General features: G+C 40.4%; 1 protein-coding gene across 1 annotated transcript in view; it reads right to left on the bottom strand.

The window, feature by feature from the left end:
- Window positions 1-19,109, bottom strand: part of ADAMTSL1 (ADAMTS like 1) — a 505,479-nt gene that overhangs the window by 374,174 nt on the left and 112,196 nt on the right. The gene's annotated exons all lie outside the window — the stretch shown is intronic.

Here is a 19,109-nt window from a genome sequence, read left to right as displayed (position 1 = left end):
GATGTGATCTATTCTGGAGAAGGTTCCGTGTGCACTTGAGAAAAAGGTGAAGTTGATTGTTTTGGGGGTGAAATGTCCTATAGATATCAATTAGGTCTAGCTGGTCCATTGTGTCATTTAAGGTTTGTGTTTCCTTGTTAATTTTTGTTTAGTTGATCTATCCATAGTTGTGAGTGGGGTATTAAAGTCTCCCACTATTATTGTGTTACTATTAATTTTCCTCTTTCATTACTCGTTAGTGTTTGCCGTACATATTGCGGTGCTCCTATGTTGGGTGCATATATATTTATAATTGTTATATCTTCTTCTTGGATTGATCCTTTGATCATTATTAGTGTCCTTCTTTGTCTCTTTTCACATCCTTTTTATTGAAAGTCTATTTTATCTGATATGAGTATTGCACTCCTGCTTTCTTTTGGTCTCCGTTTGCATGAAATATTTTTTTTCCAGCCCTTCACTTTTAGTCTGTATGTGTCTCTTGTTTTGAGGTGGGTCTCTTGTAGACAGCATATATAGGGGTCTTGTTTTTGTATCCATTCAGCCAATCTTTGTCTTTTGGTTGGGGCATTCAACCCATTTACATTTAGGGTAATTATTGATAGGTGCAGTCCTGTTGCCATCTTACTTGTTGTTTTTGGGTTCACGTTTATACAACCTTCTGCATTTCCTATCTAGAGAAGATCCTTTAGCATTTGTTGAAGAGCTGGTTTGGTGGTGAATTCTCTCAGCTTTTGCTTATCTGTAAAGCTTTTGAATTCTCCTTCATATCTGAAAAGAGATCCTTGCTGGATATAGTAATCTAGGTTGTAGGTTATTCTCTTTCATTACTTTCAGTATGTCCTGCCATTCCCTTCTGGCCTGGAGGGTTTCTATTGATAGATCAGCTGTTATCCTTATGGGGATCCCTTTGTGTGTTATTTGTTGTTTCTCCCTTGTTGCTTTTAATATTTGTTCTTTGTGTTTGATCTTTGTTAATTTTGATTAATATGTGTCTTGGGGTGTTTCGCCTTGGGTTTATCCTGTTTGGGACTCTCTGGGCTTCTTGGACTTGGGTGGCTTTCCTTCCCCATTTTAGGGAAGTTTTCAGCTATTATCTCCTCGAGTATTTTCTCATGGCCTTTCTTTTTGTCTTCTTCTTCTGGAACTCCTATGATTCGAATGTTGGGGCGTTTCACATTGTCCCAGAGGTCCCTGAGGTTGTCCTCATTTCTTTTGATCCTTTTTTCTTTTTTCCTCTCTGCTTCATTTATTTCCACCATTTTATCTTCTATCTCACTTATCCTATCTTCTGCTTCCGTTAGTCTACTCTTGGTTCCCTCCAAAGTGTTTTTATCTCATTCATTGCATTATTCATTTTTAATTGACTCTTTTTTATTTCTTCTAGGTCTTTATTAAACATTTCTTGTATCTTTTCAATCTTTGTCTCCAGGCTATTTATCTGTAACTCCATTTTGTTTTCAAGATTTTGGATCACTTTTATTATCATTATTCTAAATTCTTTTTCAGGTAGATTCCCTATCTCCTCTTCTTTTGTTTGACTTGGTGGGCATTTTTCATGTTCCTTTACCTGTTGGGTATTTCTTTGCCTTTTCATCTTGTTTAGATTGCTGTGTCTGGAGTGGGCTTTCTGTATTCTGGAGGTCTGTGGTTCCTTTTTATTGTGGAGGATTTACCCCGTGGGTGGGGTTAGACGATTGGCTTGTCAAGGTTTCCTGGTTAGGGAAGCTTGCGTCAGTGTACTGGTGCGTGCAATTTGATTTCTTCTCTTTGGAGAGCAATGGAGTGCCCAGTAATGAGTTTTGAGATGGGTCTATGTGTTAGGTGTGTCCTTGGGCAGCCTGTATGTTGACGTTCACGGCTATGTTCCTGCGTTGCTGGAGAATTTGCGTGGTATGTCTTGCTCTAAAACTTATTGGCTCTTGGGTGGTGGTTGGTTTCAGTGTAGGTATGGAGGCTTTTGGACAGTCACTTATTACTTAAAGTTCCATGTAGTCAGGAGTTTTCTGGTGTTCTCAGGTTTTGGGCTTAAGTCTCCTGCCTCTGGATTTCAGTTTTATTCTTCCTGTAGCCTCAGGACTTCTCCAACTATACAGCACTGATAAGAAAACTTCTAGGTTAATGGCGAAAAGATTCTCCCCCGTTAGTGACACCCGAGAGGTTCACAGAGTTACATGAAGAAGAGGAGAGGGAGGAGGGAGATAGAGATGAGCAGGAGGAGAAAAAGGGGGACTCAAGAGGAGAGAGACAGATCTACGCAGCTGTCTGTTCCCAGAGTGTTCTCCGTAGCCCAGTCACCTACAAAGATTCACAGAATTGGATTGGGAAGAGAAGGGGAGAGGAAGAAATAGAGGTGTTCTGAGGTAGAAAACAGAGAGTCAAGATTGGGAGAGAATAATCTTCGGTTTAAAAATAGGGCTTCTCTTCTTCTTTTTTTTTTTTTTTGTAAGGTTATAATGTATTGAAAATGAAAATTAAGGAGTAGTAGAGGAGTACTAGAGGACTTGAAAAGAAATAAGAGAAAAAGAAAAATAGAAAATAGAAAAGAAAAAAAGGAAAGAAAAAAAAAGAAGAAGAAGAAAAAAGAAAAAAGAAAAAAAGAAAAAGAAAAAAAAAGAAAGAAAAAAAAATTTTTTTTCCCTAATTAAAAAAATGGTAAAAATCTATGGAAATGAAAGTTAAGGAGTAATGGGGGAGTAATAGGGGATTTTAAAGGAAAATAAAAGAGAAAAAATAAAAAAGAAAAAATAATAGGAAAGAAAAAAAAAAGAAAAGAGAAAAAAGTAAAATTATATCTAGGAGTTTCTCTGGAGCTGTTGCGGTCAGTGTGGGTTCGGCTCAGTTTCAGATAGCTCCTCGTTCCAGCTTACACTTCTTGATGTCTACAGGCCCCTTCCGGTGTAGTCGGTGTTTTCTAGAGGGACTTTAATCTGTTGCACCAGTCCCTTCTGAGGCGGTTCCCTTTGTTTATTTGGCTTCTGTTTGCCGGTCTCTTCAGAGCCTCATTTCCGCCCTGACACAGGCGGGCGGAGGTGGACTCTTATTCAGGTAGCTAGTTCCATCGCTCTGCGGGGAGGGGCTGGCGCCGCGGGGAGGGGCTGGCGCTGTGGGGGTGGGCTTGCGCCGCAGGGACGGGCTGGCGCTGCTGGGAGGGGCTGACGCCGCTTTCTCCGTCTGCGCTGCTCAGGCTCCCGGCTGTTCTATATGGAGCGCGCCCTGCGCTGCGCGAGGCTCCAGCCCTCGGGTGTTACACAAATGCGCGGAACGAAAAGCTGCGCCTGCCCTCTGTGCCTTCCCCGTCAGAGCGGTCCAGGCAGCCAGGGGCTTGGTGGGCGCGCTATCCCCAGGTGTGGCGCGCCCACTCCCTTCCACGGACCCAGTTTCAGTTTCCTCTGGCGCCAGTCGGGTGCGTGCGCCTTCCGCCCTCCGCCTCCCCAGCCCCAGTCCCCGCCCGCGCCGGTCGGGTGCCTGCGCCCTGTGCCTCGCCGCGACCTTCCCCTGCCCCCTGCCTCCTGCCTCCGGCGGAGCTGGGCCGGTCCGCAGCCTGCGAGCTCTTCTCTGGATTTTCTCGGTCTCTTTGTTCTGCGAACGGCCGGCAGTGTGTTCGGCCGGTTAATTTACTCTCTCCTTTGGTCTCCCACAGTTCAAGTTGGCAACTCACAGAAGCTCCCTCCGATTGCCCTCAGGGCACTCAGGCCCGGACCCTACTCCAAGCAATGCCGCCTAAGATTCCCTTCCCGGGACGGATCTCCGTCCTTAGCTCTTTTGTCTCACTTTTAATCTTTTATATTTTGTCCTACCTCCTTTCGAAGACAATGGGCTGCTTTTCTGGGCGCCTGATGACCTCAGCTAGTGATCAGAAGTTGTTTTGCGAAGTTTGCTCTGCGTTCAGTTATTCTTTTGATGAATTTGTAGGAGAGAAAGTGGTCTCCCCGTCCTACTCCTTCGCCATCTTGGCTCCTCCCCCCCTTCATTATCCTTCTTAAGAGTTCTCTTTAATAACATTTTTTCCTCTGAAAATCTATTTACATGTAAATAAGCATTGGGAGAATTGCATTATGCTATTTTACAAAATGAACACTGTCTTTTTTCTCAAAATTCAGTGTTACTGCAAGCATGCTAAGTTGCTTCAGTTGTGTCTAAATCTTTACTACCATATGAGCTGTACCCACTGGGCTCCTCCGTCCATAGGATTCTCCAGGCAAGAACACTGCAGTGGGTTGCCATGCCCTCCTCCAGGGGATCTTCCTAATCCAGGGATTGAACCCGCGTCTCTTACATCTCCTGTGTTGGCAAGTGGGTTCTTTACCACTAGCGCTCGTTACTACTAAGTAGCATATAAGGCTCTAACATTTCAGAAGGCATAAATTCTTTCTAGGCAAAACTGGGTGTAGACAACTAAACACTTATTTCAGATGATATTAAACTAGCTCAAAATACAATATAAATTCTGAAAGGCATTTCATAGTTAGTATCATATACATTCTGAGAGTGAATAAGATGTAGAATTAAAGGAAAAGGATAACTTTTATTGTATTTTATAGATACATAGGTACTCAACAAGGCTTAATTGATTATGAATATTGTATGAAAAAAGTTAATGGTCATTAAACAAGTCAATATGTGTGTGTTGTACTTTGTTTGTTGTGATAGGTAGTTTGTTGTGAGAAATAAAACAAAATTCACAATCTGCAATCCTATGCTATAAGTCAGAAAACAATAGATAGTATGATGTAGCACAAATTCTCTAAACTTAAATGTTTTAACACCAGCTCCTTTCAGAACCATGTGTTCCAAGATAAGAGCACAAACTAATTTAATATTAATTATTCATGAACTTATGTTCCAAAAATAATATTGCAACTTGCCCAGTTTACAAATCCTACCATTCTCCAACTAGACTTCATTAATTAGCTTCCATTCTGAAACAATCCTGTGACTAACTATGGCCCCTAAACTCTGCACATCTTCTTCCCTAAATTACCCATTTGAGAAATTAGACTGTCAAGGTGCTCTTTCCCCTTGTTTAGCAAGTTTAATAAAATCAGCTTTATAAAATTAACATATTTCCAAGGTGGCTGCTGCAAGGGGGCTTCCATGGTTGAACTGAGAGTGTAATTAATAATTTTTAAGTAAAGCATTTTCAGTTGCATAATACCTGTCATTCCAAGAATCAATTACTCAGCAGTATAGAAGAAATGTGGTCCATCAACAGACCACACCCAAATAATGTGGTCCATGGATGGACTAACACCCAAAAAAGATGTCCTTTTCATAACAGGGGACTGGAAAGCAAAACTAGGAAGTCAAGAAACATCTGGAGTAACAGGCAAATTTGACCTTGGAGTACAGAATGAAGCAGGGCAAAGGCTAATAGAGTTTTGCCAAGAAAACGCACTGGTCATAACAAATGCCCTCTTCCAACAACACAAGAGAAGACTATACATGGACATCACCAGATGGCCAACACCGAAATCAGATTGATTATATTCTTTGCAGCCAAAGATGGAGAAGCTCTATACAGTTAGCAAAAACAAGACCAGGAGTGGACCGTGGCTCAGATCATGAAATCGTTTTGCCAAATTCAGACTTGAATTGAAGAAAGTAGGGAAAACCACTAGACCATTCAGGTATGACCTAAATCAAATCCCTTACAATTATACAGTGGAAGTGAGAAATAGATTTAAGGGACTAGATCTGACAGACAGAGAGCCTGATGAACTATGGATGGAGCTTCGTGACATTGTACAGCAGACAGGGATCAAGACCATCCCCAAGAAAAAGAAATGCAAAAAAGCAATATGGCTGTCTGAGGAGGCCTTCCAAATATCTTGAAAAGAAGACAAGCAAAAACCAAAGGAGAGAAGGAAAGATATACTCATTTGAATCCAGAGTCCCAAAGAATAGCAAGAAGAGATAAGAAAGCTTTCCTCAGTGATCAATGCAAAGAGATAGAGGCAAACAATAGAATGGGAAAGACTAGAGTACTCTCCAAAGAAATTTGAGATACCAAGGGAATATTTCATGAAAAGATGGGCTCATTAAAGAACAGAAATGGTATGGACCTAAAAGAAGCAGAAGATATTAAGAAGAGGTGGTAAGAATACACAGAAGAACTGTAGAAAAAAGATCTTCATGACCCAGAAAATCATGATGGTGTGATCACTCACCTAGAGCCAGACATCCTAGAATGTTAAGTCAAGTGGGACTTAGGAAGCATCACTACGAACAAAGCTAGTGGAGGCGATGGAATTCCAGTTGAGGTATTTCAAATCCTGAAAGATGATGCTGTGAAAGTGCTGCACTCAATATGTCAGCAAATTTGGAAAACTCAGCAGTGGCCATAGGACTGAAAAAGGTCAGTTTTCATTCCAATCCCATAGAAAGGCAATGCCAAAGAATGAGCAAACTACCGCACAATGGCACTCATCTCACATACTAGCAAAGTAATGCTCAAAATTCTCCAAGCCAGGCTTTAGCAATACGTGAACCATGAACTTCCAGATGTTCAAGCTGGTTTTAGAAAAGGTAGAGGAACCAGAGATCAAATTGCCAACATCTGCTGGATCATCAAAAAAGCAAGAGAGTTTCAGAAAAACATCTATTTCTGCTTTATTGACTATGCCAAAGCCTTCGACTGTGTGGATCACCACAAACTGAGGAAAATTCTTCAAGAGATCGGAATACCAGACCACCTGACCTGCCTCTTGAGAAATCGGTATGCAGTTCAGGAAGCAACAGTTAGAACTGGACACGGAACAACAGACTGGTTCCAAATTGGGAAAGGAGTACATCAAGGCTGTATATTGTCACCCTGCTTATTTAGTTTATATGCAGAGTACATCATGAGAAACGCTGGGCTGGAGGAAGCACAAGCTGGAATCAAGATTGCCGGGAGAAATATCAATAACCTCAGATATGCAGATGACACCACCCTTATGGCAGAAAGTGAAGAGGAACTAAAAAGCCTCTTGATGAAAGTAAAAGAGGAGAATGAAAAATTTGGCTTAAAGCTCAACATTCAGAAAACTAAGATCATGGCATCTGGTCCCATCACTTCATGGCAAATTGATAGTGAAACAGTGGAAACAGTGGCAGACTTTATCTTTTTGGGCTCAAAATCACTGCAGATGGTGATTGCAGCCATGAAATTAAAAGACACATACTCCTTGAAAGGAAAGTTATGACCAACCTAGATAGCATATTAAAAAGCAGAGACATTACTTTGCCAACAAAGGTCCGTCTAGTCAAGGGTATGGTTTTTCCAGTGGTCATGTATGGATGTGAGAGTTGGACTGTGAAGAAAGCTGAGCACCAAAAAATTGATGCTTTTGAATTGTGGTGGTGCTGAAGACTCTTGAGAGTCCCTTGGACTGCAAGGAGGTCCAACTAGTCCATCCTAAAGGAGATCAGTTCTGAGTGTTCATTGGAGGGACTGATGTTGAAGCTAAAACTCCAATACCTTGGCCACCTGATGCGAAGAGCTGACTTTTGAAAAGACCCTGATCCTGGGAAAGATTGAGGACAGGAGCAGAAGCGGATGACAGAGGATGAGATGGTTGGATGGCATCAGTGACTCATTGGACATGAGTTTCAGTAAACTCTGGGAGTTGGTAATAGACAGGGAGGCCTGGCGTGCTGTGGTCCATGGGGTCGCCAAGAGTAGGACACGACTGAGCAACTGAACTGAACTGAATATAAGAAATAGTGATAAAGTGGAACATCGAGCAAACTGTTTTAGAGTTGTCCCCAACCCCATTATAATTGGTCTTACTTTCTTTTAATAAATGAAAGTGAATCAGCCATAAGGGGATTTCAGGTTCAGGTTGAATCACCTCTGCATTAAGTTATAAGGGTAATATATAGTTAAGAGACCTCTTAATATGAACCTGAGATAATTTTCTGCATTTATCCAATTTTAAGAAAAGAATGTCAATAACATTTTAAAATTGAAGTTACATCACCTTAGTACAGACATAAAACTATAGAGTCTCATGAATCCCTCCTTCTCAACAAAATGTCTTGAGTCTTCCCATCTTTACTAAAATAAATAAGACTGAAAGTCAGTCAAAGGTAAAATTTTAAAAAGTGAAGTTAAACTATTAAGACTTCTAGGTTTTCTTTTCTGTGACAAAAAGTAGACATATTTAAACATATCACAGAAAATCAACAAGCAGACAGATGTTCCTGTTCTCAATTCACCTATATCTACTAGCGCCAAGAACACCTGCCACAGGTTTTATAAACTTTCACAACTAGGGAAATACCTCTGAGAATAATAATGTTTGTGAACACCTCTACTCACTTTCATCACTACGGTCTTTCCTCCTGCCCCTACTTCTGTGGGGTGGGAAAATAAATTTTGCTAAATTGAGAATGCACTTAAAACCTGGAGTTCAGAATTGGAAACTGAACTTGAACCTTTTTAACATTTGAGTTTATTTGTACTTGGCAAAATGCGACTTCCTGTTTTAAGAAAAAGGACTTAAGAGGATTTATAAAACAGGTTCAGAAAGCTTCTTGGACATCAAATAGCTCTTACAAAATAACATTTTGATGATTTAAGTGTAAATGAATCAGAAACATATGAATCAAATTTCCCTTGAAATACACATGTTTAAAAATTAAGGGAAGAAGGATTTGGCAAAAGCTTCTTTTGTTGAACCCAAAACCATCTCAAGCATAGTTCAAGACATTCACTGAACCCCTGAAGCATCTGGAATCACCCAGCTGCAGGAGTGGAAACTCAAGCAAAGTCATCATGGTTTCTTGTCCCATAGTATCATAATAATAATTATAGCAAAATGACTCTTACTTGTATACAGATTCATCATGTACATCATTTTTAGTTCTGAATTATAGTTTGATCCATGAAACCACTATAATTTCTGATCCTCCTAAAAGTCCGATTTAGAAACTGATGCCCTAACTGCTCTGACATCCTATCCTGGGCATTATCTTTGAAGTATCTCATAGGTAGTAATGATTAAGGCAAAATTGCTGAAGTCTAGTAGCTATCTGAACTAAATATATCCCCCACCAAGAATCTGGCAAAAAGCATGGTGTGGGAAGGATGCTCTGGACTAAAGATCACCAGCTTTCAGCTAGAGACACCATCCAGTAGAATTAGAGTGTGAGAGAGCAAAAGAACACATTTTTTGGGGCTTTCTGTCTCTTTCCAACTAACTATAATGCCTGAATATTGACAACTGTGTTAGGCTACTGAGCTAGAACTTCCTCACCCTGAAAGAAAAATATTTTATTTAACATAGTCGGATGATCCCATGAATTACTGTATTTAGCCACTTAATATATTTTTCACTCCAAGTTTTAAGCACTCAATTCTAACCAGGTCAGAGTTTTTTCTTTTTCTTTAAAAGCACAAAAATACAAACTGACCTTTAATGTGCTTCCATTATAATTCATAAAGTTCGTGGAGTTCTGCCATATATGAATCCAATTCAAAACATTTTCTGGTTAATCAACTAGCCAGTGGGGAAGATAAGATGGATCCCAGATGTCCCCTGATGATGACAGGTGGATCAGATTACACTGTGGGACAAGAGAGGGTATGGCTTCCCAGAGTTGATTCACTGGGTGAAATTTGGACGATTATATAGCAGCAGCTAAGGTGGCAAGATCAGAAAGGCCTTTAAAATGGTTTTGGAAAAAATATACAGCTTACCAATTTAGGGTCAGGAAAAACATGACTTTTTATTTTTTTCTCTTTTTAAAGATGACATTTACCTTCCTGAGGGATGGCCTTCTGTTTTACCTCTATCCTTAAATATTTGGTGGTTGGCCTTTTCTGCTAATGTTGCTGTTTAAAGTATTACATGAGTGGCATGACATAAATGCCATATTCTGATTCCATGGTGTTATATATAAGTGAAAGAAAGTGTTAGTTGCTCAGTCGTGTCTGACTCTTTGCGACCCCGTAGAGTGTAGTCGGCCAGGTTCTTCTGCCCATGGGATTTCTCCAGGCAAGGATACTGGAGTGGGTTGCCATTCCCTTCTCCAGGGGATCTTTATGACCCAGGGATTGAACCTGGATCTCTTGCATTGCAGGCAGATTCTTTACCATCTGAGCCACCGGGGAAGCTTGTTATTCATAAAGTCAATATTTATATCTGACAGTATCAAGAAAATCCTGGAAATTATATTGCAGGTGACTGCATGGACTTAGTAACTAAAGAAACTGATCCTTCTCACTGCAATCCTCTACCTTGAAATATTCCTCAGAATATTGGATCTCCCCTCCATCCTGCCCTAATCACCTACCCTCCAGAAAAGATACTGTGCAAGAAAACTATCATTGCTTAATAAGGCGTCTCCCCAATCCTCTGGACTGCCATCACAGCTCAGTGGGTAAAGAATCTGCCTGCAATGCAGGAGACCTGGGTTTGATTCCTGGGTTGGGAAGATCCTCTGGAGAAGGAAATGGCAACCCACTCCAGTACTCTTGCCTGAAGAATCCCAAGGACAGAGGAGCCTGGCAGGGTACAGTCCATGGGATCACAAGAGTCGGACATGACTTAGCAACTAAACCACCACCACCACGCTATCCTCTAGAAATTTGGGATTGCTATTCTATGATGAAAATGTATACAGAAATTCATCAGCTACTTGATGACTTTAGAAAAATTTTAGTAGTTCTGAGTTTTACCCTGAAAACATTAGGAAAATTCAATGTACAGATGGTAAAATGGGAAAAAATTACTGTAAAAGATTCCTCTACAAAAAATAGATGGAAGCTCAGAAAAATATACCCCCTAAAGTTCTCAAAATATACCCCTCAAGTTCCCGGAGTAAACTCCGGGAGTTGGTGATGGACAGGGAGGCCTGGCGTGCTGCGATTCATGGGGTTGCAAAGAGTCAGACACGACTGAGCGACTGAACTGAACTGAAAGTTCTCAAATCTCTTAGCACCTTTAAGCAGACACCTTTCCTTAAAAATATATTTGGCTGTATTACTTGGCTTTCTGTCTCTTTTACTTGAAGTTAAGCTGAAACTACTAAACAGTAATTATCCACTGATGCTATCCAATCTAATATATTTTGTGCTCAGAAACATAATTAATGTTTCACTTTCTATTTCCAACTCAGATTCCCCTCTCCTGTATATATGAGTTTCCAATGCCAGACTCATATATACAACTGCCTCCTCACCACCTGTACGTCTAAGACATCACAAACTCATCATGTCCAAAGCCAAATCCCCGATTCCCCTCGCCCCCCACCCCCAAACCTGTATCCTCTTCAGCCTTTACTATACCAGTCAATGTCAACTCCATCCTTTTCAGGCCCCATATCTTAAAGCAGCAGTTCTTACATTTGAGTGTACATTAGAATCATTCGGAAGGCTTGATCAAAATACCAGATCAGGGACTTCCCTGGTAGCTTAGTGGTTGGGACTCTATGCTTCTCACTTCAGGAGAATGCAATCCCTGATCTGGGAACTAGGATCTCACATGCCACGTGGTGAGGCCAAAAATAAATAAATAAATAAATAGATGATAAGTAAATTTTAAAAACTCAGATTATTAGAGCTCCACCCTCCAGAATTTCTGAGTCAATAGATTTGGAGGTGGGCAGGAGTAAAATAATTTATGGTTTTAACAGGTTCCCCAGTGAAGCGGATATTTTGTTGATTTAATGACCACACTTTGAGAACCACTGCCTTGGAAGAATCCTTGACTCCCACATCTAATCCGTCAGGAAAGGCTGGTTCTATCCACAGAAGTATACAAAAGCTGACCACTACCTCAGCCAAGCCCCCATCATGTCTTTCCAGCATTATTAAATAGTCTCCTCACTGATCTTCCTTCTACCACCATTGCTTTCCAAGAGACTGCTGTCAGAGCAGCCACGATGATCTTATTAAAGCAGAAAGCAGATTGTGTCACGTCTCTGCTATGATACTGCAATGGCTTCACTCAGATTAAAAGCCAAAACCCTCATCGCAGACAGAGGTAAGGGTCTGGCCCCATCATCTCATATTGTCTTCCTTTTTCCCCAGGCTCCAGCCACACTGGATTCCCATTACACCTTGAACACTCCGAGAATATACTTATTACACGACACATTCACTGTTGCCTGAAATTTTCTTTGCTCAGATTCCAAGAGTCTAATTAACCTCAACCTCTATCAAGTCTTTGCTCAAATATCACCTTCTCAGTGAGACCTACCCTGACTTTTCTATGCAAAATTGCAGTTCCCACTACTTTTAATCCTCTCAACTTTTTTTTCCCCATCACACTTAATGTCCTTCAAGTACATCACATAATTTATTTATTATGATTACTTATTTTTTTTTATTTTGGTCTGTGCCTTTCCACTAAAGTATGAGCTCCAGGAGGATAAAGACCCTTGACTATTTGGCTTTCTTGCTGTTATGTACCAGTACTCAAATAGTTTTTAGAATGAATGACTAACACATTGATTAAATGAAACACATGTCTTTCATCGTAGAAACTCCTATTCTGTTTTCTTAAAATCTTGCAGGAAATCTAAATCTTCATAGCTTCCTAATGAGGGAATCTTACAAAACCTTGTGAATAATCTGTTTTTTCTTCTTTAAAATACAGATTTATAAAAATACTTTTCATTTCAGACAGTAGGAAAAGTGAGTAGGAATTCTTGCTTATTTTCTGAATAGGTGGACTGATATTTCCTTCTCCATGTAAACAAATTTAACAAGGCAATATAATGAAACATGAAATGTGGTAAAATAATTTCTTATTCCATAACTAGCTGGAGATTTATAAATTTTATATAGCACTCAGTGTTACAGGCATGTACTATAGAGCTCTAACGTTAAGATATCAAACTTTATCCCCCCATTTTGGCCACCTGCTTATTATACTCACATCAACATCATCATCAAAAGTATTTATTTGTTCAAGACTGCTAGCTGCTATGAAAAATGAAATTAAACAGACATAGTCCCTGCCCTGTCTAGACAGTCTGTATGCAGACAATTCTATTATATTTCAAGAGCATAATATTTAAATATCAAACACATCACTATGAGTGCAAAGAACAGAAAATGGGGTTGATTTTGGAGGGTGGTGCCACAGTAGGAAAATGCCATTCTTGGCTCATTCTTCTTCCTATTTGAAAATACCAAGAGACATCCTTGGGATATTATGTTTTCATGTATACATGACACATTTAAGAGTCCTTTGGTTTGTTCTCTTTTTTCCTGGTATAAAAGATTTACAGATTTTCTTTATTTTCCTTCCAAACCATCAATGCTTCCGGAAAAGAATGTATTTAAAGGAAATCAGTGCCTATGAAAATTAATCATTATCCATTTTAACGCCTGACTATGGATCACGTTCGGACCCAATAAAATAATATCTTTACAGATTTGTGATTCTATAAAATAATATGGAACTCCTGAGCTTATTCAAGCTTTGGGTCTGTCCTACTCTGGGTCCACTTAAGGGAATGCTGGTTATAGGTATATTAAACAGCTCTAAACTACTCCAAATGTGTTTATCCTGGTCCAGACATAAGAGAGTCAAAATGTATGACATAAAAAATCATTAACCCCACCCTAGTTACTCGATTACAGCTTATTATCTGAAAACAAATGCTCTGCTTGGCTAGTTTTTAATGTCTCCAGGCATTTGAGAGCTGAACTAAGTAAAAACATTTAAAACATTTTATTTTAAAAGTTCGGATTTTTTTCCCCCTATGGATAGCTTTTATTGTGCATTTTTCCTTTTCCCCTCCTTTGAGCAATACAGACTTTTGGAATCCAATTCCCTAGAGGTATTTGTAGGAATGGTTGTTGTTTGTCATATTAGACTCTTAAATTCTCTCAGTTTTGAAAATATTCATTCCTTGAGGGCTTTATTTTTAGTCCCTTTCTCTGAAATAGCAACAATTTAGCACTATCTTTTCTTACATCAGCATTTCTAACTTTTCACTATTTTTTGTCTAAAATAAATACTTTCCTCTCTCCCCAAATTAACATATTTAAAGTGATAATCAGTAATCATTCTTGGAACATGGCATACAATTTCATTTTAAAGGCCTACAAGTCAACAAGATTTTTATTGTTTGTTTTCAGAATGTATTTACCAAAATATTTGTGGTGGAGAGTAGGGTTAGAGGCAGGACTCCTATAAAGGAAACATTTTAGCATGTAAATACTTAAGCTGTTACAACTACTGGGGCCTGTTGTACACAAGTTCATTATGTTTCCATTTATAAGTGGAAACCAGTCAATCCTAAAGGAAATCAGTCTTGAATATTCACTGGAAGGACTGAAGCTCCAACATTTTGGCCACCTGATGCAAAGAACTGACTCATTGGAAAAGACCCTGATGCTGGAAAAGATTGAAGGCAGGAGGAGAAGGGGACGACAGAGGATGAGCTGGTTGGATGGCATCAACGACTCGATGGACACGAGTTTGAGCAACTTGATGTTGGACAGGGAAGCCTGGCGTGCTGCAGTCCTTGGGGTTGCAAAGAGTCAGACATGACTGAGCGACTGAATTGACCTGAACTGAAAGGTAATGAAGCTTGATGCATGACAAGAGAGCAAATGTGAAGGCAGACGACTGAAGTTGTCTTCTGGTGCTTATGCCAGTTGCTTAAAGGAAACTGGAAAAAGACTCCATCCAGAGCAATTCAAAGATAAAGACAGGTATACCCTACTTATCCAAAGTTTGCTTTATGTCATTTTGCTTTTATAAAAGATGGTACACATGCTGTTGTTGTTTCGTTGCTAGGTCATCTCCGACTCTTTGCAACCCCGTGAACTGCAGCCCCACTCCAGGTTTCCCTGTCCTTCACTATCTCCCTGGTTTTGCTCATACTCATGTCCATGGAGTCAGTGATGCCATCCACCACCTCATCCTCTGTTGCCTCTGTTGTCGCTAACTGAAAGAAACCTGAAGAGGATTTTTGCTTTTACAAGAAAAGGTAAAAGCAATGTGTTTATTTGGCAGTGAGCCTAGACACCCACCCCAAGCAGGGAATGTCGCACTACCCTTCCCTGGGAACTACCCTCCGCATCAAGCCTACTGTGACTGTGAGCATCGTGCTTTATCTCTATTCTGTCCATCTGTGAGCAAGATGTGTCCTGAGGTAACTGCTTATTCATTTAATGCCATTTCAACTTAGAAAAAGCTTCACAGTCATGCTCTACTTTTGGACAGGGAGCACACATTAGACAACTCAGAGAAGACTATTCTCTTCTGTTCTCTAACTCCAAGTCTATATAACAAGGTGTCCAGTGTTGCCTGCAAGCTTAACTCTTTTCAGCTGTTGTGGAATCCTGACAGCTCTCTGTTTTCCTGGCACTGTATCTAACCAAAGTTCTTTTCTGGAGCTATGTAATACAGTACCATGAATACTTCTTGAAATACCTTTGTACTTGAATACTTGAAATACTTCTAGGTTACTCTTTAGGTAAGTTTTTGTAGCACACAATTTAAGGTTCCTATGTTAGTTTGTACAAAGCTGACATCAGCCTGCTATTTGAATTATTATCCAGTCAGTTCACTGAAGTTTATATTAGGAGTGGAGCTGCTTCCCAATTTGGAAAATATTCCAGATCCACAGGTAGAGGAGATAGATATCTCTTCTCCAGAGATAGATATCTCTTCTCCAATCAGTGGAATGGAATAGCGCCTCCTCTCAGCCAAATTCCTCTTTGGATGGTAGGTTCTAACTCTGATTACAAGAATACAAGAAGTCCTGGCAAGAGACAAGATGCTCTCTTGTATCATATTTTCCAAAGAGAGGAAATCAGATGTCCTTAGATGGTCCATGGTACCAGTGAACATTAGCTGGGTCTTTCCTTACAGTCTATGAAATGAATTCCCGTGGATAAAATGATCAAGAGTTTAATGACTTTCTCTCTCTTCCTTCCCTCGTCTCTTTCCAACTTCTAGATCAGAATTCCAGTTCTAGAAGCCCAAGTTCATGATTTACGATATAAACTGATCCTTTAAAAGAAGTATCCTCAATTGGCTAGAAGCTTCATCATGAATATGGTGACAATACTTTCTATACTGAACGTTAGAATTCATGCTTGATAAATTAGAGGATACTTATCCAGCACATCCAATGGATCATCAAAAAAGCAATAGAGTTCCAGAAAAACATCTATTTCTTTCTTTATTGACTTGCCAAAGCCTTGTGACTGTGTGGATCACAATAAACTGTTTGAAAATTCAGGGAAAGAGCTGGGAATACCAGACCACCTGACCTGCCTCTTGAGAAACCTGTAGGCAGTGAGAAGCAAACAGTTAGACGGACACGGAAGACAAACAGATTGGATTCCAAATTTGGCGGAAAGGAGTACCATCAAGCTGTACATTGCACCCTGCTTATTTAACTTATATGCAAGACATCAGAGAAATGGCTGGGCAGGAGGAAGCACAAAGCTGGTGAATCAAATTTCCCGGGAGAGAATTGTCAATAACCTCAGATATGCAGATGACACCACCCTTATGGCAGAAAGTGAAAGAGGAACTAAAAAGCCTCTCCCCTGATTGAAAGTGAAACAGGAGAGTGAAAAAGTTGGCTTAAAGCTCAACATTCAAGAAAACTAACATCATGGCATCTGGTTCCCATCACTTATGGCAAATAGAATGGGAACATGAGAAACAGTGTCAGACTTTATTTTTCTGGGCTCCAAAAATCACTGCAGATGGTGATGCAGCCATGAAATTAAAAGATGCTTACTCCTTGGAAGGAAAGTTATGACCAACCTAGGACAGCATATTTAAAAAGCAGAGACATTACTTTGCCAACAAAGTCCATCTAGTCAAGGCTGTTCCCACTTAGTCATGTATGGATGTGAGAGTTGGACTTAAAAAAGAAAGCTGAGTGCCAAAAAATTTATGCTTTTGAAACTGGTGTTGGTGAAGACTCTTGAGAGTCCCTTGGACTGCAAGGAGATCCAACCAGTCCATCCTGAAGGAGATCAGTCCTGGGTGTTCATTGGAAGGACTGATGCTGAAGCTGAAACTCCTATACTTTGGCCACCTCATGCGAACAGTTGACTCGTTGGAAAAGACCCTGACGCTGGGAGGGATTGGAGGCAGGAGGAGAAGGGGATGACAGAGGATGAGATGGCTGGATGGCATCACCGAGGTGATGGACATGAATTTGAGTAAACTCTGGGAGTTGGTGATGGACAGGGAGGCCTGGCGTGCTGTGATTCACAGGGTTGCAAAGAGTCGTACACGATTGAGCGACTGAACCAAACTGATGGCTCAGATGGTAAAGAATCTGCCTGCAATGCAGGAGAGCTGGGTTCAATCCCTGGGTTAGGAAGACCCCCTGGAGAATGGAATGGCTACTCACTCCAGTATTCTTGCCTGGAGAATTCCATGGACAGAGAAGCCTGGCAGGCTACAGTTCATGGGGTTGCAAAGAGTGAGACATGACTGAGTGACTAATACATACATGGCAACACCAGAGAAAACAGGGAAATCATGGAAAATGGGATTACCTTAGAAAATCGAATAGCCATGGAAGCAGAACAAAGGAGAAAGTAAAGGAAGCAGGATGCCGAGTTTCTTTTCAGTTGGTGTCAGGCAGTGGCCCTGGATGGAAGGGAGACCCGTCCCACCATAGGTTTGCTGTAGGGTGAAGTAAAAGCTTCCCTTATACAGAAGGAGTTTACTCTTTCTTTTACTGTGGTGAAGTGGGACCTAGCAATTTTTTGCTCTCTTTCTTAATTAAAGGGACTTAAACAAGTATCTTAACATTATGAGTCTAATCAAATAATAGCCTGTGCTAAATTTACTATAAGTCTACTGGTTGACAACACTCAACGTTGTTCATATGTGTTCATGCTTCTTAGTTTGTTGTTTTCTTTCTAAATTTCCTTATTTTCCCCATTCCTAGGAGCCTAGGACCTACATGCTGTCACTGATCTTAGCTCTTTCACATCTGAGATCTCTTCACCCTGCAGGAGAGGAAGGGTCCATCAGTCATTCTTTAATGCCTTTCTTACCAGCTCCTTAATTTGCAGCTATAAACTGGACTGCTGGACACTCTTTACAGAACATAGGGGAAGGTGTCAGTTTCTAAAAAAATGCCCCAAAGCCTATCTCTCTGAAGGATCTCAGTATACACCCTTGCATAAGGGAGACTGGTACTGTCATATGCTGGCTTTGTAGACAAATGGGACCTACATGAATAATTAGTACCAGTAAAATGTTTAAATCAATATTGATACATAGTAAACACTCAATAAATGTAAGGTATTACTCTTGAGAGTCCCTTTGACAACAAGGAGATCAAACCGGTCAATCTTAAGGTAAATCAACTCTGAATATTTTTGGAAAGACTGATGCTGAAGCTGAAGCTTCAATACTTTGGCCACCTTATGCAAACAGCAGACTCACTGGAAAAGACCCTGATGCTGGGAAAGATCGAAGGCAGAAGGAGAAGAGGGTGTCAGGAGATGAGATGATTGGATGACAGCACCAAGTCAATGGACATGAACTTGGGAAATTCTGAGAGATGGTGAGGGACAGGGATGCCTGGCATGTCGCAATCCATGGGGTCGCAAAGAGTCAGACATGCCTTGGCAACTGAGCAAGGAACAACAACAACAAATTACTATTATTATCAATCCCATGGAGGGGAGAATCATACAGCTCCTGGGGACTTCAGAGGAGCCTGAGACAGTACTTGTTTCATCTAGCTTTGCCTTCCCCATTGCCTTGCTGCCTCTAGAACTACTTTATTTAGTTGTTTAAATGTAATTTTAATTAAAGGGACTTGAATGAATGTCTTAACATATGAGTCTAATCAAATAATATCCTGTGCCAAATTTACTGGGTTATAAGTTTAATGGATGACAACACTCAACTTTGTTCATCTGCGCTCATGCTGCTTAGTTTGTTGATCTTGGACTATGGACATATTTTAAGAAACCAAAAAAGAATTAGAGGAATATATTTCCTGACCCCTGAAGTCCAGTATTTTCAGGTTGTCCTCTAAAACTTAAAGCATAGCCTCTGAGCCCCAGCTCAGAGGGCTGAAGAGTGCTAGGTTCCCAAGTTGATTTTCCTCTCCTCTTCCTCTGAAAACTTCCATTTCCTTCCATGGACTGTACTAGGGAAGATGAAAGA

The sequence above is a fragment of the Cervus canadensis genome, chromosome 14, assembly GCF_019320065.1.
Source record: "Cervus canadensis isolate Bull #8, Minnesota chromosome 14, ASM1932006v1, whole genome shotgun sequence".
Classification (NCBI taxonomy): Eukaryota; Metazoa; Chordata; class Mammalia; order Artiodactyla; family Cervidae; genus Cervus; species Cervus canadensis.
The sequence above is the reverse complement of the archived record's forward strand: the minus strand, read 5'-3'. Positions and strand labels throughout refer to the sequence as shown.